The 25,444-nt window shown below is 40.5% G+C and overlaps 1 protein-coding gene across 2 annotated transcripts in view; it reads right to left on the reverse strand.

Annotated features, from left to right (window-relative positions):
* SPECC1 (sperm antigen with calponin homology and coiled-coil domains 1) overlaps positions 1 to 25,444 on the reverse strand; it is a 316,918-nt gene that overhangs the window by 268,818 nt on the left and 22,656 nt on the right. The window lies entirely within an intron of this gene.

Raw genomic sequence — 25,444 nt, forward strand, 5'->3', positions numbered from 1 at the left:
TCTTTGAGGGATAAGAAAAATAAGAAAGAATGGGTGCTATTTAGTGTGGCCCTGTCTCCAGGGCAAACGGATAGGTAACAAACTGTGTGTGTTAGGAATATAGATGTGACCCCACATTGAGATTCTCATCTCACATCCATTTCGTTGTTACCTGTATCTTCCTACCTTCTCTTTTTGCTATATGCAGACCGCCGTTTTGTCTTCCTGGCCTGTTCCAAGTTTCAGCATTCTGGTGTATCTGCTACTCTGTCCCTAAATCTTTCTAGAGCCCATGCTCCTTCCTTGGATAGTGTTTGACTGGGCCACCTATCTAAGAAGTGATGCCTTCAGTTAGGCTGGAGAACCTCCTCTATGAAAATCTCCATCAGTGACCCTGACAGACTTGGTATCTTGGAGATGTCACTGCTCCCAGCCTGTGGTCTAGTAGAATTTCAGCCTAGGCCTCTAGTAGTATGGATAAGGCATTAAAGTACCTTTGAACCAGAGTCTGTCATATTCCTCAACGTGGGACAGATGAAACAGTGGTAGTACTAGTGTTTCTGAGCTAGAACTCTGGTTTTGTGTCTAGATTCTATGATGTACGACCTTTCAGAGGTACTAAAATTTGTTCTAATACAATGTTCAATACAAATGTAGTTCCTTTTCTGTTATGACCTCAACAAAACGTGACCAACTGCAGATGAACATTAAACTATGACAATTCCTGGAAATGAATACACTAATACCAGCAATCCCCTCATTTTAGCAGTTACAATGGTGACATTTGGCACAAATGGCCATTTAAGGGTGCTTTGGTTAAAACCTACCATCTTATTAGGCACATGATATTAAAACTTATGAAATAATGGGTAAACTTCTTAAAAACCTTTAATGAACAACGTGATGAAGTGATAATATTTTAGCTACTATTTATAAAGTGACTATTACAGGTCAAACATTCTTCTAGGGTTTTTTGTTGAAGTTGTCACATTTAATCCTTAATAACTCACTAGGAGTCAGGTATTCTTTTTTCCCCTTTGGACAGTTGGGGAAATGGGGGTCAGAGAGGTTAGGTAATTTGGTCAGGGCCACACAACCTGCGTGTAGAAAATCTGAGATTTGTACAGGAGCTTATCAAGCTCTGAAGTCCATGCTTCTCCTATTTTCCCACATTGCCTTTCTAATAAAAGGTAACTAAGGCTCAGTGTAACTATATTGACCTCCCACTGGATACTGCCCCCAAAGTGAGTCACTTTCACTCCACCCTGCTTGATTTTCTCCATAAAACTAATCACATCCTGACAATTTCTTATTTATTGCTGATCTCCCCCACTAGATTATAAACTCAATAAAAGCAAGGTCCTTGTCTGTTTTGTTCCCTGCTGAATATCAGTACCTAAAACGCTGTCTAGCACAGAGCAAGTAATCAATAAATATTTGTTGAATGAATAAATAAATGAAAAAATGCAAAGGAAGAAAAAGCACTAAAACAGATGTTTACCTAAACATACATTTTAAAAGAAAGCGTATAACAAATTCAGGACAGAATTTAAATAAGTTTTTTAAAGAAATAACCAAGTGCTAGCTGGGTACAGTGGCTCACACCATAATCCTAGCACTTTGGGAGGCCAAGGCGGGCAGATCACTTGAGGTCAAGAGTTTGAGACCAGCCTGGCCAACATGGTGAAACCTGTCTCTACTAAAAATACAGAAATTATCCAGGCATGGTGGCAGGTCCGTGTAAACCCAGCTACTCAGGAGGCTGAGGCAAGGAGAATGCTTGAATCAGGGAGGCAGAGGTTGCAGTGGGCCAAGATTGCACCACTGCACTCCAGCCCGAGCGACAAAGCAAGACTCTGTGTGAGGGGAAAAAAAAAAAGAAAAAAGAAAAGAAATAACCAAGTGCTTATTTGGGACATACTATGCTATGTTTTTCCATGCATGCTATTTTCAGTAAAGCACTTAGCAAACTTGTAAGATCATAACAACAAATATATGCTTCTATAACTCTAAAATTGTCCTTAAAGAAGTTCCTCTTTACCAGCTCATGTATACATTAGTTTTCTAAGAATAAGCAGTAGCTTTTTCCCTGGAGAATATCCACAGCCAGTTTATTTAATCAAAGAAGGATGCTTACTAAGATGAAGCTATCAAGTGTGAGCCGAAGTTGGGCCAGTTCATGTTAATATACTCCTAATGTCCTCTGCCAATTTTACCTGAAAATTCATTTTCCACATTACCAGGGAGCCAGGGTAGGAGAATACAGAAGGACCATCCAAGAGTCCTTACTTCTGTCAGCAAAATCAATTCAAAGTAGGTAAGTAAACACATATCCTAACAATGAATAGCAGATTGTGCTCAGAAGAATAATCTACAACATCTTACTGTGAAGGAACTACTGAAATATTCCCATAAGACTTCTCTCCAAAATGATTTTATTGAATTTGCATTTTTAAAAATATTTTAAACCTAAATTTTAAAAGGTTTGATATTGGTACATGAATAGACAGACATGGACTAGACCAAGAATTACAGGAATTTAATATATGATAAAGCTGGTATTCCAAAGGAACCAACAAATGGTGTTCAGACAGCAGGATAGGCATCTGGAAAAACATAGTTGGGCACCCTACTTTACTACTAACACCAGGAGTAACTGAAGGAGCACCAAATATTTGCAAGAAAAAAATTGGCCAGACGTGGTGGCTCACACCTGTAATCCCAGCAATTTGGGAGGCCAAGGTGGGCAGATCACCTGAGGTTGAGAGTTTGCGACCAGCCTGACCAACACGGAGAAACCCCATTTCTACTAAAAATACAAAATTAGAAAGGCGTGGTGGCACATGCCCATAATCCCAGCTACTCAGGAGGCTGAGGCAGGAGAATCGCTTGAATCCGGGAGGCAGAGATTGCAGTGAGATGAGATATTGCACTCCAGCCTGGGCAACAAGAGCGAAACTCCATCTCAAAAAAATAAATAAATAAAAATTTTTTAAAAATGAAAATAGTACAATTAGCAGAAGAAAACACCGTAGAATCCATGGACTCTTAGCATGGGGAATGCCTATAATATAAAAACCCCAAAGTTATAGAAGAGAAAATCACCTACATACAAACCAAATCTTTCTACATACCTAAAACATAGCACAAACACAACTAAATAATCATAGTTGAATGAACTGGGAAAACAAAACTTGACTCATATCCAGACCGAGTTAATTTTCCTACACATAAAGAGTACCTATATAAACCCAACGAAAAAGCCACCACTAACCCAAAATAAAAATGTGATAGGTAATGAACAGGTAGTTCACAGCGAATACAAACGGCTCTTCAGCACATAAGATGCTCAGACTGACTTTTACTTCTTTATTTTTTGAGAGACAGGGTCTCACTATGTTGCCCAGGTTGGGCTCGAACTCCTGGGCTCAAATGATAGTATCAGGTCTACAGGTGTGCTCCACCGCACCTGGCTCCTCAACCACCTGTATTAACAAGAAATGCTAAATAAAACTTTCAAATCTATTTTGCCTATTAGAATGGCAAAAATTTGAAACGCTTCGAACATCATCATGTTGGTGAGAATGTGAGGAAACTGGCACTCTCATGTTTTGCTGATAGCATATATATACTGACGGCTTCTATGGATAGCAATTTGGCAGTGTCTATCAAATGTACAAATGCATACATCCTTTGACAAAGCAATTCCACTCTAGGAATATGTTCTATATGGTTGTGCTTCCCGGGGCTGGGAACTGGAAGCTAAGGGACAGGGGCAGAAGATAATCTTCTTTTCCCTCCTTCCCCCTGTTAAACATGTTGAATTTTATATACTGTAATACATTACTTTTTCACAAAAGATAATTTTCAAGCTATATGTCTGGGAATTCTTTTTTTTTTTTCTTTTCTGAGACAGGGTCTCACTCTGTCATCCAGGCTGGAATGCAGTGGTACGATCTCAGCTCACCGCAGCCTCAGCCTCCTGGGTTCAAGCAATCCTCTCACCTCAGCCTACTGAGGAGCTGGGACTACAGGCACGTGCCATCATGCTAATTTTTGTATTTTTGTATATACAGGGTCTCACTATGTTGCCTAGGCTAATCTCAAACTTCTAGGCTCAAGCAATCCACCCGCCTCGGGCTCCAAAGTGCTGGGATTATGGATGTGAGCCACCACGCCTGGCCCTGGGAATTCTTATAAAAGAAAAAATATCTACTCTCCCCTTCTGTTAAAGTCAAAACAGAGAAGGAAATTCAACCTATAATGAGAGTGGAGAATGGCCTCCACCCTGAGCGACAGACACAAAGGCTATTTCCGAGACAGGAATTTGCTGAACAAAATCGAGGGAAGACGACAAGAATCAAGACTCACTTCCCTAGATCTTGAGCCGTTTTCAAATTTATCTCAGCTTAGTGAGAGGCTAAAGCAAGGAATATCCTGCCCTGTGGGCCCTGCTCCTTACTGAAGGAAGATAAGGGATGAGTCAAGGACACCAATGGAGAAAAGCACGAACACCATTCCCTGATGAACATGACGTGAAGAAGGGCAAGAAGTGAAGCGGAATTGCTGAAGAAGTCAGTGAAAGCGGAGACTCATTTGGGGAAATGGAATATAGGAAATCCATAAAAGTGATTAAAGTTAGAGGCTGAGGCGGGGGGATCACGGGGTCAGGAGATCGAGAACATCCTGGCTAACATGGTGAAACCCCGTCTCTACTAAAAATACAAAAAACTAGCCGGGCGAGGTGGCGGGCGCCTGTAGTCCCAGCTACTTGGGAGGCTGAGGCAGGAGAATGGCGGGAACCCGGGAGGTAGAGCTTGCAGTGAGCTGAGATCCGGCCACTGCACTCCAGCCTGGGTGACAGAGCGAGACTATGTCTCAAAAAAAAAAAAAAAAGGAAAGTTAGATTTGGGAGATAAACATTCAACAGACACACAACTGCTAATTCTGAAGAGAACAAAACAAATGACACAGGAAAAGAAAATTTAAGATATAATACAGGAAAATTCTCCTGAAATTGAGTAACTGAAGCTATAGCTTGAAAGGGTTCAGAATATGCCAAGAAAAATCAGTAGAGTCCAATCAGGGTAAGGCACATCTAGCAAGGCTGGCGATTCTACCAACACAGACAAAGAAGTGGGCAGCCCATAATGCGGGAAAAGGCAGACCATCTGCAGTCTTCTCCAGAACACTGGAGTCTTAAGAGAAAAGAATGCTGCCTACTGCGCCAGAAGGTAAAGAAGTGACCCAACACATCTTTACCAAGTTAGAATGTCATGCATTATTTAAAGGCAGCAAAAAGCCATGAAAGACATGAAAGAACACAAGCATTTATGACATGAAAGAACGCAAGCATTCTCACACTCAAGAATCCTTAAGGAAAATGTAGCCCTAATCCAGCTGACCAAAAGTTAAATGTACATAATGTGCTCATTAATGGGAATTTCACAGCTTCAAACCAGCCTGGTCCCATCTATCAGCATCGCTCACCTGGCCTTCCTGCAATAGCCAGCTCCTTTCCCTCCTCCCAGTCTTGTCCCCTGGAGTCTACTCTCAGCATCAACAGTGACCACATCAACACCCAAGTCAGAGCCCTCCAGTCCGCACTGGTCTACAAAGCCCTTCCCAATCCCCACCCCATATGCCCTCCGGGCCCTTGTGCCATGTCTCCTGCAGCCCTGGCCTCCTCACTGCCCCTCCTACACATCAGGAAGGCGACAAATTGAGTCTTGGCTCTGGCCGCCTCCTCCACCCGCAGTGAGTTAACTCCTTTATGTACTCTAGGTCATTGCTCAAATGTCAGCATCTCAATGGGGCCCTCCCTGACCACCTTATTTAAATTCTACGTACTCTCCTTGACCCCATGGACTTCACTCACCCTATTCCACTTTTATTCTTACAATTTAGCACTTGTTCTCTTCTAATGTATTATAAGACTTACTCATTTATTACATTCATCCACCCCCTCTAGTACATAAATTCCAGAGGGGCAGGGATTTCTGTTTGTTTATTCATTTCTTTATCTCAAGCACATAGAACAGTGCATAGTTCAGGGTATTCAATGTTATCAATGAACGAACTAGCAGTAGTACCAGTTGCAGTTAGGTGCAGAATTAAATCTAAATAGAATTAAATCTCATGGCCTGGGTTAACTATGGATAGAAAATTAGACATAATTTTAAGAAGCCCAGAAAGAAAAATTAACAATGTAAAAAAACATTAATTTGATAATAATAACAAAAATTCTGCCAGGCACTGTAGCTCAAACCTGCAATCCCAGCTACTCAGGAGGCTGAGGTGGGAGGATCACTTGAGACCAGAGTTCAAGACCCAGCCTAGGCAAAATGGCGAGAAACTGTCTCTTAAAAAATTAAAACTTAAATTTTTAAAAAAGAATTCTCAAAGCGTCACAAAAACTGGAGATAAAGGTACAGGAAGTGTGAAGTAATATTACTATGCTAATGGTTTTATTTTTTTTTAGAAAGGTATAACCAAAAGATTTATTTCTCAAGCCGATAAATTGAGAAAGATAAGCATTATCTTCCAAGGGAGGGGAGGAAAAGCCAGACAAAACAAAATAAGATATAAATTAGTTTCCAGTTGAAAATAAGAAAGTAGGAGTTATTTTGCATCACCTTACCTGTGACCCCCAGCCCAAAAAACGCTACTGATAAACAGGGTGGAAAGCATCATATCAGATAAAGTAGGAAAAACTGCCACAGTCTCAAACCACAAACTATGAGCACACACCTGCCAAGTCTGGGCTCAGTCAGAGGAACGTGCTGAGAGCTAGGATGTACCACCTTAGACATTCTGCGGGATACAGATGTCCCTGGAAGGTCACACCATCTCAAAGGCACCTGTAATGCCCACCGATTACAGCCACCATATATGAGATTTTAGAGATAAAGAAAAAAAAAACCAGGCCAGGCACGGTGGCTCAAGCCTGTAATCCCAGCACTCTGGGAGGCCGAGACGGGCGGATCACGAGGTCAGGGGGTCGAGACCATCCTGGCTAACACGGTGAAACCCCGTCTCTACTTAAAAAATGCAAAAAACTAGCTGGGCAAGGCGGCGGGTGCCTGTAGTCCCAGCTACACGAGAGGCTGAGGCAGGAGAATGGCGTAAACCCGGGAGGCGGAGCTTGCAGTGAGCTGAGATCCGGCCACTGCACTCCAGCCTGGGCGACAGAGCCAGACTCCGTCTCAAAAAAAAAAAGAAAGAAAGAAAAAGAAAGAAAGAAAGAAAGGAGGGAAGGAGGGAGGGAGGGAGGGAGGGAGGGAGGGAGGGAGGAAGGAAGGAAGGAGGGAGGGAGGGAGGGAGGGAGGGAGGGAGGGAGGGAAGGAAGGAAGGAAAGAAAGACCCATTGAGCATCTAGGCAAAATAACCCAAGTTCCTCATAAGTGAAAAAAAATTAGACTCTCATCAGATTTTCGCAACAGACAATAGAGTAACATCTTGAAGATACTCAAATAAAACATAAGCCATGGATTTTACAACCAACCAAACAGACCCTTGAGTATAAGGATCACAGATAAAACTGTTATGAGCATGGAAGAACTCAGGGAATATTATTGCTGTGGACTCTTCCTGAGGACTCTCCTAGAACACAAACCTTAGCCAAGTAAAATGTGTAGAGAGACTTCACCATAAGGACTGGTAGTAAGTATTAAATACACATTCACCCACAGACTAAGACAAAATGATTATTATAAGGGAAACAGCAAAGTAAGAATTGTTTATATATGTTGACAATGTAGATTCAGTACAACCATCAAAAAGTACTAGGAGAAAATATACAGCCAGAGAGTGGGAAATGCCCTTTTACACATAGCATAAAGTCCAGAGCCATAAAGAAGAGATTTATAACTCTACTACAAAAAAGTTTGAAACTTCTATATGACCCAAAACACCATAAACAAATTCAGGGAACAAACAAAAAACTGGAAAAAAAAATCTGCAATACATATGATTAATAAACTGCTATTACTAAAATATGAAGAGCTCTTTTAATCCGTTCTAAGACAAATAGCCCACTTGAAAACTGGGGGGAAAAAACACAGAGGAAATATGAATGGCTAATATACATGGGTAAAATGTTGCTCACTCGGCTGGGCGCAGTGGCTCAAGCCTGTAATCCCAGCATTTTGGGAGGCCGAGACGAGCGGATCATGAGGTCAGGAGATCGAGACCATCCTGGCTAACATGGTGAAACCCCGTCTCTACTAAAAAATACAAAAGCTAGCCGGGCGAGGTGGCAGTGCCTGTAGTCCCAGCTACTCGGGAGGCTGAGGCAGGAGAATGGCGTAAACCCGGGAGGCGGAGCTTGCAGTGAGCTGAGATCCCGCCACTGCACTCCAGCCTGGGTGACAGAGCGGGACTCCGTCTCAAAAAAAAAAAAAAAAAGGTTCTCACTCAATAATTTTTAAATATACAGTAAAAAACTGATCTATGATATAATATTTGTCAGACTGACAAATGCTGACAACACTAAGTGTTGGTGAGGATGTGGGAAATACTGACAACACTAAGTGTTGGTGAGGATGTGGGAAATAGGTAAGACAGAGGTATGTCTTACCTACTGAGTACACACTATTTGTAAAGAATTCTGCTGGATGCTAGAGATGTGAATATGAATAATACAGAAATGATGTTCCTGTCCATATAGAACTTATATTTTTAGGGAAGAAATAAGAGGAGAGAGGGGAAGTTTTAAAACAAGCACACAATAAAATACAATTCTGACCTGTGCTCCAAAGGAAAAACTCAGGGCACTTAGAGAGTGTAACAAGGACCTTATGTCATCTGAGATGAGGAATCCTCAGCCCTACAAATTAATCAACTCTTTAGAACAACTGGCAAAACATAAATATCCACAACTTTGTCTCAGTAATTCCACTCCTAGGTATCAATCCTAAGTACACGAGACAGCAGATATACACACAAATGATATTTACTGCAGCATTGTTTATAATAGCAAAAAACAAGAAATAATTCATATGTCTCTCAATAGAATACTGGTACATGAGGGTACATACACAGAATTCAACCATCAAAAAGAGTGATACAGATATCCACAGATGGACATAAAAAGCTGTGTGTTACATGAAAACAAATACAAGCAGCAGCAGGGTGGGCTTATGTTAGTTAGTATGAGCTAATTTCTGGGAAAAGAAAAATCTAATGTATGCACAGAAAACATCTGAAAGAACAGAAACAAAACTGTCAGCAGAATGTTGAGATCTTTTACTAAGTTGTATATCTCTATTGTTTGCAATTTTTACCCCAAGCAAGAATTACTTTTTGAAAAAAGAAAATTCAGGAAATGAAGCTTTTCTTTAAACTTCATGTTTAAACAAATGGTGATGGAATAAAAGAGTTCTTATTCATCATCAACACACACAGCACACATGCACACACGTGTGTGTACACACCCTTTACTTAGTAAATACCATGTTGAATATTTTAGTCTTTCCTTTTAGGTTCTATCCCTTCACTCAAAATGCGGTTATAAAGAAATGTGCTTTTCATGTGCCTTCTGCCTAAACCCACTTTAATATAACTTTACAGTCCCATTATCATTATAGTCTCAAAGCTAGACTCAGCCTGGAACTACCCTTTCATTTGGAACTCTTATTAAAATGCCACATACAGCTCCTTCAAATAAAAACAAACTCTAGGACCTGACGCTAGGCTTCCTTTGTTGCTACTTATAATGGCCAAGCTCTGTGCTTATAATACATCTTCTTTCATTTTATTGCTACATATCAAAGGGTTTTGTATGTTTTTTCTTTTATGTCTTAATTCAAAACACCATCACACTCTTTTCCAGATGAAAATAAGCAAAAGAAATCGAGCAACTGACTGACTTAAAGATCATAAAACTATATAGTAGCAGAGAGAGTCAGCAAAAGAAGAAACATACATTTCCCAAGTAGAGGCTGAAAACCAGTACCATTCACCTATAGGGTGAGCTATATACAGCTTAGAAAGTCACCTTCTCTAAATGTTCAAACTGAATCCCGTACCCATACTTTACCACTACCTCGTAAGAACAGCCTCAGATCTTGTTATAGCCTTTTTTTAGCATGCTGAAGCCAATAAAATGCTTCCCATTCAGCAAGAGAAACAAGTTCTGAAACACTGAATAATTTGCCCACAGCCTAAGAACATTTCCACTGCGACTTTGTTCCAGATCCTTACTCTTCTCCACACAGTCAGAACACTAGAAAACTTCTTGGATTCTATGATGCACAGCTTAGGAGTCTGTTTAGCACAATTTAATTCCAAATAGTTATTAAATTCTCCTCTGTTCCAGAAACAGTGTTAAATACTGTGAATATAAAAATGGGAAAGATACTCTCCTGGCTCCCAAGAAAGTCAGCCAGGTAGAGGAGACACAGGCACACAAATCACTGTCACATGAAGCTCCACCTCCCTAACTTCAAACAAGGGCCTAAGTCACCAAGAATACAGTAGCAGTTGTGACTACGAATAACTACTATAATTCAATACTTTATCTTCTCTTAGAAAACTCTTCTCCCTTGGAAATTTATCTACATTTCTAAATACCATTCCTTACTAAAAGGAAGCAGGGCTCCTTGAGGAAATAGCTGATTCTAGGTGTGGCCTATGAAATGCACATGGCTTGTCTGTGACATCTCATGTTGCCCAGAAATCAAGGAAATGCCCAAAGATTAACAGAGTCGTGTTAAATGGACCTAACAGTGAACCAGAAGGAGCTCAATTTGCCCTACGTGGAACAATTTCAAGAAAAATATGACAGTAATGAAATATAAAACATGAATTAAAATACATATTGGTACCAAAAAGAGAATAAAAGGATGTGGCTTTGGATAAAGTTCTTCTTCATGGAAGAATACCAGCTAACAAATGTAAAGGAAATGACAGCATTAGAAAAATTATCATTTTGTAAACCTTAATATATTCACCTAGACATGCTAAAACCACTGAGTAAAAGGCTGCTTGGAAAGAGGATGCTCACATGATCTCAGAGTTTCACACCACAGATAATTTATTAGATACAGGAAGGAAGATGTGATCAAGCTTCCCATGACCCCCAGCCAGGTCCCCTGAAACTATGTGCCTCCTTGTGATGCGGGAGCTACACAGCATTGCCCATACAGCTTCTTGCCAAAACTGTTTGAAGCTAATCACAAGGGAAGAACTGGACAGCTTCTGACCATAAGATGCTCCACCAGACAACTTGCTTGACCTCTCCAAAGAAAACTCAGTTTCATTTAAAAATAAAACTAATTATTTAAAAACAACAAATGAAAAGCAAGGTGTGGACTTGAGCTCCAGGGACAGAGCAGACATACTGTTCCCTGCTCTTCCCACTAAGTGGTAATAAAAACCCTCAACACTAGATATAAAAAAAATATAAGAAGGTTTTGGAAGTGAGAGAGGAGGCAGACTATCCAGGTGCCTTAAGGCTCACAGAACAACCCAGGGATGGGTTCAGTGGGTCTTCTTTCTGCTTCATTATTTCAGACTTGGAGCTGAAGAAGCAGACAACTTCGAAACCCCAAGGGGCACAGATTGAAAAGCGCCAAGAAAAGCCTGCCCTCTCTAGCCAAAGGACCAGGAAGGCGACAGTCTAATGAGATGGAACACATTTAGACAGCAACTGCCCATTTTCCAGCAATAACTGAGTGGGGAGCCTAGACTTCCAGTCTTGTGAGGATGTACCAAGGTACCCAACACCCCTGCCAAGGCTGAGTAAGGATTGTGACTTTTATCCCTCATGGCAGTAATAAGGAGCCCATCCCTCACCCCCCAGCAGTGTCAGGGGAGCCTGGACTTCCACTTCCACCCAGGAGTGATGAGGCCCCCCTTCCCCTCCCTGCTGGGGTCATGTCAGAGGAGGTCTAGTGGAGATTCAGTGACTTAACCTTTTCCCAGAGATAACAAGGCCACCTTTCCTCCCTCTTCCCCTATGGTGACAGTGAAAGCACTGTGGTAAGCAGTCACAAGGCACTCCTACCCCTCCCAGCCAGGGAGTATCAGGGAGGCCAACTAGGGAACCAGAATACCCACAATCACCCAGCAGCAACTGGGGCCCCCCACCCCATTGGGTGTCAATGGAAGCAGAGCAGAAAGCCTGGATATTTACCACCATCTAGAAGTAACAAGCTGATGTCCCGCTTTTTCTACGACAATGGTGTCCAAAACAGCCTGCCAAAACAGAAGGTGTAAATAAGGTCTAGAGTCTGATAACATAATACCCAAAGCATTGAAGTTTCCATTGAGGATGACTTATACCAAGAGCCAGGAAGATCTCAAATTGAAAAAGAAAAGGCAATTCTGACAGACACTAGCACTAAGAGAGCACAGATATTAGAATTACCTGAAAGGATTTTAAAGCATATATCATAAGCCTCAACAGGCTGGGTGCAGTGGCTCACGCCTGTAATCCCAGCACTTTGGGAGGCTGAGGCGGGCGGATCATGAGGTCAGGAGATCAAGACCATCCTGGCTAACATGGTGAAACCCCAATTCTATTAAAAATACAAAAAAATTAGCCAGACATGGGTGGGCGACTGTAGTCCCAGCTACTTGGGAGGCTGAGGCAGGAGAATGGTGTGAACCCCGGAGGAGGAACTTGCAGTGAGCCGAGATCGTGCCATTGCACTCCAGCCTGGGCGACAAAGCGAGACTTCATCAAAAAAAAAAAAAAAAAAAAAAAAAGCCTCAACAAACACCTACAAATGTGCTTGAAACAAATGAAAAAAAAAAAAAAAATCTTGGCAAAGAAATAAAAGATGCATATTTTGGCCGGGTGCAGTGGCTCACAGCCTGTAATCCCAGCACTTTGGGAGGCTGAGGCAGGTGGATCACCTGAGGTCAGGAGTTCAAGACTAGCCTGACCAACATGGAGAAACCCCATCTCTACTAAAAACACAAAATTAGCCGGGCATGGTGGCATATGCCTGTAATCCCCGCTACTTGAGAGGCTGAGGCAGGAGAATCGCTTGAACCCAGGAGGCGGAGGTTGCACTGAGCCGAGATCACGCCATTGCACATTGCATTCCAGCCTGGGCAACAAGAGCGAAACTCCATTTCAAAAAACGATACATATTTTAATGGAAATTTTAGAATTGAAAAATACAGTAACCAAATTGAATGGATAGTCTTAACATAGAATGGAGGGAGCAGACAAAATAATCAGTGAACTTCAACAGAAAACAATAGAAGTTACCCAATATGAAGAAGAGAAAGAAAATAGACTGGCCAAAAAATAAGAAGAAAGAGGAGGAGCAGGAGGAATGATGGAAAAAGAGAAAGGAAGGAAGGAATGAAGGGAAGGAGGGAGGGAAGGAGTGAGGGAGAAAGTCTCAAAGACCTCTGAGACTAAAATAAAAGATCTAACACTCTTGTCATCAGGGTCCAGGAAAGAGACAAAGAGGGCACAGCTGGAAAAGTATTCAAAAAATAATAGCTGAAAACTTCCCAAATCTGGCAAGAGACATAAACCTACAGATTCAAAATGCTGAACCCCAAACAAAAAGCCCAATAAAATCCACACCAAAATACATCATAGTCAAACTTCTGAAAAGACTAAAAGACAAAAAGTCTTGAAAGCAGTGAGTGAAACAATACTTCATGTATAAGGAAAAACAATTCAAATGACAAATTTCTTATCAGAAATTAAGGAAGCCAGAAGGAAATGACACAATGGTTTTCAAGTGCTGAAAGAAAAGAAGTGTCAACACAAAATTCTAGATTCAGTAAAAATATCCTTCAAGAATCAATGGGAAATCAAGACATTCCCAGATAAAGGAAAATAAGAGAACATGTTGCCAGCAGATCTACCCTAAAGGAATGGCAAAAGGAAGATCATGCAACAGACCAAAAATGATGAAAGAAGGAATCCAGAAACACCAAGAAGAAAGAAATAGCATAGTAAGCAAAAATACATGTAATTACTATAAAATTTCTATCTCCTCTTAAGACTTCTAAATTATATTGATGGTTGAAGCAAAAATTATAACCCTGTCTGAAGTGCTTCTAAATGTATGTAGAGAATTATAAATGGGGAAAGTATAGGTTTCTACACTTCATTGAAGTGGTAAAATGACAACACTGTGAAAAGTTACATACACACACATATAAGTACATATAAATATATGTGTGTATATATACATATAATGTAATACAGCAAACACTAACAACACTATACAAAGAGATAACCAAAAACAAATTAGATAAATCAAAATAGAATTCTAAAAAATATTCAAATAAGCTACAGGAAGACAAGAAAAAAAGGGAGGACAAACTAAATTTTTTAAAAACATAAATAAAATGGTAGACTTAAGCCCTAACCTATCAATAATTACATAAATGTAAATGATCTAATTATATCAATTAAAAGACAGATATGACAGAGTTAATTTAAAAACATATCTATAAGAAACCTGCTTTAGGCTGGGCGCAGTGACTCATGCCTATAATCCCAGCACTTTGGGAGGCTGAGGTGGGTGGATCACCTAAGGTCAGGAGTTCAAGACCAGCCTGGACAACATGGTAAAACCCCATCTCTACTAAAAATACAAAAAAAAAAAAAAAAAAAAAAAATTAGCCAGGCATGTGCATCTCTACTGAAAATACAAAAAAAAAAAAAAAAAAAAAAAAAAAAAAATTAGCCAGGCATGGTGGCATACGCCTGTAGTCCCAGTTACTCAGGAGGCTGAGGCATAAGAATTGCTTGAACCCGGGCAACAGAGGTTGCAGTGAGCCAAGATTGTGCCACTGCAGCCTGAATGACGGAGCGAGACTCCATCTCAATTGAAAAACCAAAAAGAAACCTGCTTTAAATATACCAATATATATTGCTTGAAATTAAAAAAATAAAATATATCATGAAAACATTAAGCAAAAGAAAGGAGTGGCTATATCAATAACATAAAATAGACTTCGGAAAAAAGAAAATTTCAAGAGAGAGGAATAAAAGGATCAAGAAAAGATCCTGAAAGAAAAACAGGCAAATCAATCATTCTACTTGGAGATTCAACACGCTCTCTTAACAACTGATAGAACAACTAGACAAAAAAATCAACATGGAGTTGAGAACTTAACACCACTGAACAACAGGATCTAATAGACATTTACGGAACGCTCTACCCAACAATAGCAAAATAAACATTCCTTTCAAGTATTCACTGAACATATCCTTAGACCCTACCCTGGGCCATAAAACAAAGTGCCGAAGGCTTGGCTGGACAGTGGAAGAGCTGAATGGGGAGGGAGAAGGTGACAGCTAAAGAATATAGGATTTCTTTCTGGGATAATGAAAATGTTCCAAAACTGATTGTGGTGATATTTGCGCAACTCTACAGATATAAAAAAGGCCACTGAATTGTACGTTTTAAGTGGGTGAAACATATGGTATGTGGATTATATCTCAGTAACACTTTTTAAAAACTCAACACATTTGAAAGAATGGAAGTCATACAGAGTGTGCTCTACTGGAATCAAACTAGAAAGAAGTAACTAGAGGATAACGAGAAAAGTCTCCAAATACTTGAAAACTGGACAACACATTTCTAAAATCATCCATGGGCCAAAGATATTCATTTCTGATATTCATTTTTATTCAGTTTAATGCATTTTTTAAATTCCTTAAAGGAAATAAACTGAATAAAAATGAACATCAAAATTTGTGGGACATAGTTAAAACAATGCTGAGAGAGATATTTATAACACTAAATGTTTACATTAGAAAAGAGAAAGTTTCTTTTTTTTTTTTGAGACGGCGTCTCGCTCTGTCACCCAGGTTGGAGTGCAATGGCCTGATCTCTGCTCACTGCAACCTCCGCCTCCCGGGTTCAAGTGATGATCCTCCTGCCTCAGCCTCCCGAGTAGCTGAGACTACAAGCGCCTGCCACCAGGCCCAGCTAATTTTTATATTTTTAATAGAGACGGGGTTTCATTATGTTGGCCAGAATGGTCTCGATCTCTTGACCTCATGATCCACCCGCCTCAGCCTCCCAAAGTGCTGGGATTACAGGCGTGAGCCACCACACCTGGCTGAGAAAAAGTTTCAAATCAATAGTCTCCACTCCCATCTCAAGAACATAGAAGACAAAGAGCAAAATAAACCCAAAGTAAGCAAAAGAAAGAAAATATAAAAATAAATCAGTAAAATTGAAAACAGAAACATAATAGAGAAAATCAGTACTGATTCTTTGAAAGATTAATAAAATTGACAAACCTCTAGGAAGACTAACAAAGAAACAAGAGAGGAGACATGGATTACCAGTTATTAGAATGAAAGCATAATTACAAACAACTCTACACAAATTTGATAATGTAGATGAAATGGACTAATTACTGAAAAAACACAAATTACCACAACTCACCCAATATGAAATAATTTGGGCCGGGCGCGGTGGCTCAAGCCTGTAATCCCAGCACTTTGGGAGGCCGAGGCGGGTGGATCACGAGGTCAGGAGATCGAGACCCTCCTGGCTAACACGGTGAAACCCCGTCTCTACTAAAAATACAAAAAACTAGCCGGGCGAGGTGGCGGGCGCCTGTAGTCCCAGCTACTCAGAGGCTGAGGCGGGAGAATGGCGGGAACCCGGGAGGCGAAGCTTGCAGTGAGCCGAGATCACGCCACTGCACTCCAGCCTGGGCGACAGAGCCAGACTCCTCCTCAAAAAAAAAAAAAAAAATAATAATAATAATAATAATAATAATAATAATAATTTGGAGAGCCTGATAACCACTGAGAAAATTGAATTTGTGAATTTGTAATTTTTAAACTCTTAAAACAGAAACACTAAACTTAAAATTATATAAATAATAGATAAGGTAATTATACCTTTCCCTAACAAATAAAAACAATGACAAAGTATTTTGCAACTAAAGGGATGTATGTACTGTGAAAAATATCTTCAGAAAAACAGAAGTTTGTTTGAAGAATAAGGATTTTAAAAATGTTTTTAACACTCAATAAGCAAATACCTGGGTCCAGATGGTTTCACTGGAGACTTCTACCAAATGTTTAATGAAGGATTACCACCAACTCTACATATCTTGAGAAAACTGAAGAGAAGGGAACATCTCCCAGTTCATTTTATGAAGTTGGTACTACTCTGATACTAGAACTGTACAAGGACAGCAACTCTCGACACACTGCCTATGGGTAGCTCTGCTCTGCAGGAGCAGTTAGAGAAAAGGGCCGGGCGTGGTGGCTCAAGCCTGTAATCCCAGCACTTTGGGAGGCCGAGACGGGCGGATCACGAGGTCAGGAGATTGAGACCATCCTGGCTAACACGGTGAAACCCCGTCTCTACTAAAAAATACACAAAACTAGCCGGGCGAGGTGGCGGGCGCCTGTAGTCCCAGCTACTCGGGAGGCTGAGGCAGGAGAATGGCGTAAACCCGGGAGGCGGAGCTTGCAGTGAGCTGAGATCCGGCCACTGCACTCCAGCCTGGGCGACAGAGCCAGACTCCGTCTCAAAAAAAAAAAAAGAAAAAAAGAAAAGAAAAGAAAAAGAAACAACAAAAGAAAACTGCAGACCAATATCCTTCATGAATATAGACACAAAACTCCTTAAACTCTTTAACAAAATATCAGCAAGTAGAAGCAATATATAAAAATAATTACATACCATGATCAAGTGGGACTTATTCCAGAAATGCAAGGCTGGTTCAACATTTGAAAACAAGGTAACCCACTATATGAACGTACTAAAGAGGAAAACTACATGATCACATCAATCAATGCAGAAAAAAGCATTTGCCAAAATCCAATATCCATTCATGATACTCTAATAAGAAAAATAAGAATAGAGGGGAAATTCCTTGACTTGATAAACTTACAAAAACTACAAAAGCTTACGGCTAACCTATAATTAATGGTGAAAAACTAAATGCTTTCCCCTAAGATCAGGAATAAGGCAAGGATGTTCATTCTCATTGCTCTTATTTAACATAGCCCTGAAGTTCTAACTTGTGCAAAACAATAAGAAAGGGAAATGAAAGACCTGCAGATTGGAAAAGAAGAAATAAAACTGTTTCTGTCTGCAGATGACATGACTGTATCATAGAAAATGTAAAGCAACTAGGGGTAGAGGGGCAGTGGAGAGATGCTGGTCAAAGGATACAAAATTTCAGTTAGACAGGAGGAATAAGCTCAAGATACCTATTGCACAACATGGTGACTATACTTAATACACTGTATTCTTGAAAAGGCTAAAAGAGTGGACGTTAAGTGTTCTTACCACAAAAATAACTATGTGAAGTAATGCATACGCTAATTACCACAATGTATATTACTCCAAAACATCATGTTGTACACAATAAATACACACAATTTTATCTGTCAATTTAAAAACACATGGTTTGTCCAGGAACAGTGGCTCACACCTGTAATCCCAGCACTTTAGGAGGCCAAGGCAGGCGGAAAACTTGAGGTCAGGAGTTCGAGACCAGCATAGTCAACATGGTGAACCTCCATCTCTACTAATAATACAAAAATTAGCAGGATGTGGTGGCGCACGCCTGTAATCCCAGCTACTTGGGAGGCTGAGGCACAATAATTGCTTGAACAAGGGAGGCAAAGGTTGCAGTGAGCTGGGTGCCACTGCATTCCAGCCTGGTGACAGAGTGAGACTCCATCTCAAAAAAAAAAATAAACAAAATAAAGCATGATTTTTCTTAAAAGCAAAGCGGTTAGGCACAGTGGCTCACGCCTGTAATCCCACCACTTTGGGAGGCCAAGGCAGGCAGATCACGAGGTCAGGAGTTTGAGACCAGCCTGACCAACATGGTGAAACCCCATCTCTACTAAAAACACAAAAATTAGCCAGGCATGGTGGCATGCACCTGTAGTCCCAGCTACTCAGGAGGCTGAGGCAGGAGAATCACTTGAACCCAGGAGGCGAAGGTTGCAGTGAGCCAAGATTGGCCACTGCACTCCAGCCTGGGTGACAGAACGAGACTCTGTCAAAAAAAAAAAAAAAAAAAGGCAAAGCAACCTAATTTTAAAAACACTAAAACTAATAAGTGAATTCATAAGTCTTCAGGATTCAGGATATATGACGAACATACAAAAATCAATTGAGCTGGACAAAGGAGGATTGTTTTAGGTCAGTAGTTTGAGGCTAAAATGCACAATGATAGTGCCTGTGAATAGCCACTGTGCTCCAGCCTGAGCAACATGAGACCATATCTCTATTAAAAAAAAAAAAAAAATTGTATATGTACTAGCAATAAACACATGGATGCTGAAATTAAAAACATAATAAATACTGTTTTTAATTGCCTACAAAAAAATGAAATACTTAGGTATAAATCTAACAAAACATGCAGGACTTGTGTGCTGAAAACTACAAAACGCTGATAAAAGAAATCAGACTGGGCACGGTGGCTCATGCCTGTAATCCCAGCAAGGCCGGGCGCGGTGGCTCAAGCCTGTAATCCCAGCACTTTGGGAGGCCGAGATGGGCAGATCACAAGGTCAGGAGAACAAGACCATCCTGGCTAACATGGTGAAACCCCATCTCTACTAAAAAAAATACAAAAAACTAGCCGGGCGAGGTGGCGGGCGCCTATAGTCCCAGCTACTTGGGAGGCTGAGGCATGAGAATGGCGTGAACCCGGGAGGCGGAGCTTGCAGTGAGCCAGGATCCAGCCACTACACTCCAGCCTGGGTGACAGAGCGAGACTCCGTCTCAAAAAAAAAAAAAAAAAAAAAAAATCCCATCAGTTTAGGAGGCCGAGGTGGGTGGATCACGAGGTCAGGAGATGGAGACCATCCTGGCTAACATGGTGAAACCCCGTCTCTACTAAAAATACAAAAAATTAGCCAGGCATGGTGGTGGGCGCCTGTAGTCCCAGCTACTTGGAAGGCTGAGGCAGGAGAATGGTGTGAACCTGGGAGGTGGAGCTTGCAGTGAGCCGAGACCACACCACTGCACTCCAGCCCGAGCAACAGAGCGAGACTCCGTCTCAAAAAAAAAAAAAAAAAAAAAAGAAACCAAAGAAGACTTAAATAGAGAGAAATATACTGTGCTTACATCTTTATTACATTATTACTTAATGTAATAAAGATGTCAATTTTATCCAAATTATTACACAGATTAACATGATTACTACCAAAATCCCAGAAAATTTTTATATAGATATAGACAAAAGTATACTAAAATGTATATGGAAAGGCAAAGGAACTAGAGTAGCTAAAACAAATTTGGAAAAGAAAAATAAAGTGGGAAAAATCAGTCTATCCAGTTTCAAGACTTACATAGCAACAGTAACCAAGACTGTGATATTGACAGAGGGACAGACATTGATCAATGCAACCAAATAGAGAACTAAGAAAGAAGCACACACAAATAAGCCCAAATGATTTCTGACAAAGGTGCTAAAACACTTCAAAGGGGGAAGATATGTTTCTCATTAAATGGTGTCAAGTCATTGCACATCCATAGGCAAAAAGATGAACCTGAATCTCACACCCTACAGAAAAATTAACTCAAAATGACTCAACGACTTAAACATAAAATGTTCATCTATAAAACATTTAGAAAAAGGCTGGGCACGGTGGCTCACGCCTGTAATCCCAGCACTTTGGGAGGCCAAGGCAGGTGGATCACAAGGTCAGGAGTTTGAGACCAGCCTGGCCAACATGGAGAAGCTCCATCTCTACTAAAAAGACAAAATTAGCTGGGTGTGGTGGCACGTGCCTGTAATCCCAGTTGCTTGGGAGGCTGAGGCATGAGAATCGCTTCAACCCAGGGAGCGGAGGTTGCGGTGAGCCAAGATCACACCATTGCACTCCAGCCTGGGCAACAAGAGCAGAACTCCATCTCACAAAAAAAAAAAAAAAAAAAAAAAAAAAAAAAAAAAAAAAAAAAAAGAAAGGAAAAATAGGAGAAAATCTCTGGGATGTAAGGCGAGGCAAAGAATTCTTACACCTGATGCCAAAATAAGATCTATAAGGCCGGTCGTGGTGGCTCATGCCTGTAATCCCAGCACTTTGGTCAATCTAGATGAAAGGTATATGGGAATTCAGTGCATTATTCTTTCAACTTTTCTATAGGTTTGAATTTTTTTCAGTAAAAAATTGGGGGAAAGTGGATGCGGTGGCTCACACCTGTAATCCCAGCACTTTGGGAGGGTGGGGCGGGCAGATCATGCGGTCAGGAGTTCGAGACCAGCCTGGCCAACATGGTGAAACCCTGTCTCTACCAAAAATATAAAAAAATGGCTGGGTGCAGTAGTGCATGCCTGTAATTCCAGCTACTCAGGAGGCTGAGGCGGGAGAATCACTTGAACCTGGGAGGTGGAAGTTGCAGTGAGCCAAGATTGCACCACTGCACTCCAGCCTGGGTGACAGAGCGAGATTCCATCTCAAAAGAAAAAAAAAGAATATCAAACACTAACTTTAGAAATTATTTAAAGGGCCAGAATTTAATTGTATTAGTTTTTAGGCAATTTTTATGCTCCATGGCATTGTTAAACACAAGAGAGCAATCAGCAAACAATTAGTGGAGCTCAACAGCTGTTCAATGTGATTAACTGTTGAGGAAGACAGCCCTGTCAATATCACTGTCATTTGAGGCTGACAAGAAGCACACCCAAAGCTGTGCCTCCTTGAGGAGCAACATGAGGGGTTTAACACTGTTCGGGTGTTGTGGTTTGGATATGGTTTGTTCGGCCCCACCAATCTCGTGTTGAAATTTGTCACCCAGTACTAGAGGTGGGGCCTTATTGGAAGGAGTCTGAGTCATGGGGGCATATCCCTCCTGAATGGTTTGGTGCCATTCTTGCAGGAATTAGTGAGTTCTTACTCTTAGTTCCCACAACAACTGGTTGTTAAAAAGAGCCTGGCACCTTCCCCCATCTCTCTCTTCCTCTCTCACCATGTGATCTCACTGGTTCCCCTTCCCTTTATGCAATGAGTGGAAGCAGCCTGAAGCCCTCGCCAGAAGCAGATATTGATGCCAGGCTTCTTGTACAGCCTAGAAAACCATGAGCCCTATAAACCTTTTTTCTTTATAAATTGTCCAGCTTTGGGTATTCCTTTATAGCAAGACAAATGAACCAAGAAAGGGGGAAATCAACTTCATTAAAATAATCTATGCAGTCACAAAGCAAATACAAACAAGAGGCTCCAGAGGTGGGAAGCCAATCTCAGAGTTCCTACAACACAGTATCTGAAAATTCCAGTTTCCAACCAAAAAAAAAAAAATATATATATATATATATAGGCCGGGAGTGGTAGTTTACGTCTGTAATCCCAGCACTTTGGGACACTGAGGTGGGTGGATCACCTGAGGTCAGGAGTTCGAGACCAGTCTGGCCAACATGGCAAAACCCCATCTCTACTAAAAATACAAAACTTAGCCAGGTGTGGTGGTGGATGCCTGTAATCCCAGCTACTCAGGAGGCTGAGGCAGGAGAATGACTTGAACCCAGGAGGCAGAGGTTGCAGTGAGCCGAGATCGCCCCACTACACTCCAGCCTGGGCAACAGAGCGAGATTCAAAAAATATATATATATACATATATATACACACACACACATATGTAAATTTATGTGTGTATATATACACATACACATATATACATATATACACACATATATGTGTATATATATATGAGGCTTGAAAAGAAACAAGGAAGTATGAACCATACTTTCTGTGGTTATGATAGGGTGGGGTATGACAGGGGGAAGCAGACAAGGGAAACTGCAAGTGAGAGCAAACAGTTATCAGATTTAACAGACTCTGGAGTAACCATTATAAATATGTCCACAGAATTAAAGAAAAGCGTGATTAAAAAAGGAAAGGAAAGTATCATAACAACATTACTCCAAATGGAGAATATCAATAAAGGCATAGAAATTATAAAATATAATAAAACGGAAATTCTGGAGTTAAAAGGTAGAATAACTAAAATTTAAAATTCACTAGAGAAGGTTCATATTTGAACTGTATTTGAACTCATATTTGAAACTATATTTGAACTGGCAGAAGAAAAATTTAGTGAGACAAATATACATCAATAGACATTATTCAAATGAAAAACAAAAAGAGAAAAGAATGAAGAAAAATGAACAGAATCTCAGCAAAATGTGGCACACCATTAATCACATTAACATATGCATACTGAGAGTACCGGAAGGAGATGAGAAAGAAAAAAGAGGAAGAAAAAATATTCAAATAATGGCCAATAACTTTCTAGATTTTTTTTTAAAGCAATAACCTATACAATCAGGAAACTTAATGACTTCCAAGTAGGATAAATACAAAAAGAACCACAAACAGATACGCCATGGTAAATATGCTACAAGTCAAAAACAGAAAATCTTGAAAGCAGCTAGAGGAAAAGTTATAAGAGAACCTCACTTATAAAAGAACCACAATAATAGAATCAGTTGACCTCTCATCAGAAACAATGAATGATAACATATTTAAAGTGCTCAAAGAAAAAAAAAAATTCCTATATATGACAAAGCTATCTTTCAAAATATACATCCAAAAGCATTGAAAGCGGGGTCTTGAAGAGTTATTTGTGCATCCATGTTCATAGCAGCATTATTCACAATAGCCAAATGGTAGAAGCAACCCAAGAGTCCATCGGCAAATAAATAAATAAAATGTGGTATATGTATACATAATGGAATATTATTCAGTATCAAAAAGGAATGAAGTTCTGATACATGCTACAACATGGCTAAACCTTGAGAACACTATGCTAAGTGAAATAAGCCAGCCACAAAAGGACAAATACTGTATTACTTCACTTGTATGAAATACCTAGAGTAGTCAAATTCAGAGATAGAAAGTAAAACAGTGGTTCCAAGGGCTGAGGGAGGGAGTAATGGGGAGTTATTGCTGAATGGGTACAGAATTTCAGTTCTGCAAGATAAAAAGAGTTCTGGAGACAGATGGCGGTGAGGGTTGTACAACAGTATAAATATACTTTATACTACTGAACTGTAGACTTAAAAATGATAAACATGGGCCGGGCGCGGTGGCTCAAGCCTGTAATCCCAGCACTTTGGGAGGCCAAGACGGGCGGATCACAAGGTCAGGAGATTGAGACCATCCTGGCTAATACGGTGAAACCCCGTCTCTACTAAAGAATACAAAAAACTAGCCGGGCGAGGTGGCGGGCGCCTGTAGTCCCAGCTACTCCGGAGGCTGAGGCAGGAGAATGGCGTAAACCCAGGAGGCGGAGCTTGCAGTGAGCTGAGATCAGGCCACTGCACTCCAGCCCAGGCAACAGAGCCAGACTCCGTCTCAAAAAAAAAAAAAAAAAAAAAAATGATAAACATGGTGAAACCCTGTCTCTACTAAAAATACAAAAAAATTAGCTGGGTGTGGCGGTGGGCGCCTGTAATCCCAGCTAGTTGGGAGGCTGAGGCAGGAGAATCGCTTGAAACTGGAAGGTGGAGGTTGCAGTGAGCCGAGATTGCGCCCTGCACTCTAGCCTGGGCAATAACAGCAAAATTCTGTCTCAAAAAATAAAAAATAAAAATAAAAAATGATTAAGCAGGAGGCCAGGCACGGTGGCTCACGCCTATAATGCCAACACTTTGGGAGGCCAAGGTGGGCAGATTACTTGAGACCAGGAGTTTGAGACCAGCCTGGCCAACATGGCAAAATCCTGTCTCTGCTAAAAATACAAAAATTAGCCAGGCATGGTGGCATATACCTATAATCCCAGCTACTTGTGAGGCTGAGGCACAAGAATCGCTTGAACCCGGGAGGCAGAGGTTGCAGTGAGACAACATCACACCACTGCATTCCAGCCTGGGCAACAAAGCAAGAGTCTGTTTCAAAAAAAAAAAACAAAAACAAAAAGCAAAACCAAAAAATAATTAAGCAGGCAACAAGAGATTGCTGCTGAGAAGGAGAAAGATATGAAGGACCAAGGCTGGTGAGAGCACAAAACTTTTTAAAAAATTTGTAATGATTAAAATGGTAAATTTTATATGTATCTTACCACAATAAAAAAAAATGGGGGAGGGGGTGACAGGAAATGAAGGTGAAAAAAAGACATCCCAGAGAAACAAAAGTAGAGAATTTGTTGCCTTAGAAGAAACACTAGAGAAAGTTCTTCAGGCTGAAAGCAAGTGACCCCAGAGGGTCATCTGAATTCACACAGAAAATCAAAGCGTACCAGTAAAGGTTATTCTGTAACTATGACACTAAAAATGCATATTTTTTCCTTTCTTCTCTGAATTGATTTAAAAAGCAATTGTATAAAATATTATATATAAAGCCTATTGTTGAAGCTATAACATATATAGAAATATACTTGCAACATATTTGCATATAACTGCACAAAAGAGAGAGTTGGAACAACGCTGTTATTAGACTAAGGAAATGACTATAGATAGCAAAGTAATATAACAACAGGGAACTTAAAAATAAAATTTTAAAAAATTTAAAAATAATAATTACAACAATAGTACGGTTGGGTTT

The sequence above is a fragment of the Rhinopithecus roxellana genome, chromosome 19 (genome assembly GCF_007565055.1).
Source record: "Rhinopithecus roxellana isolate Shanxi Qingling chromosome 19, ASM756505v1, whole genome shotgun sequence".
Taxonomy (NCBI): domain Eukaryota; kingdom Metazoa; phylum Chordata; class Mammalia; order Primates; family Cercopithecidae; genus Rhinopithecus; species Rhinopithecus roxellana.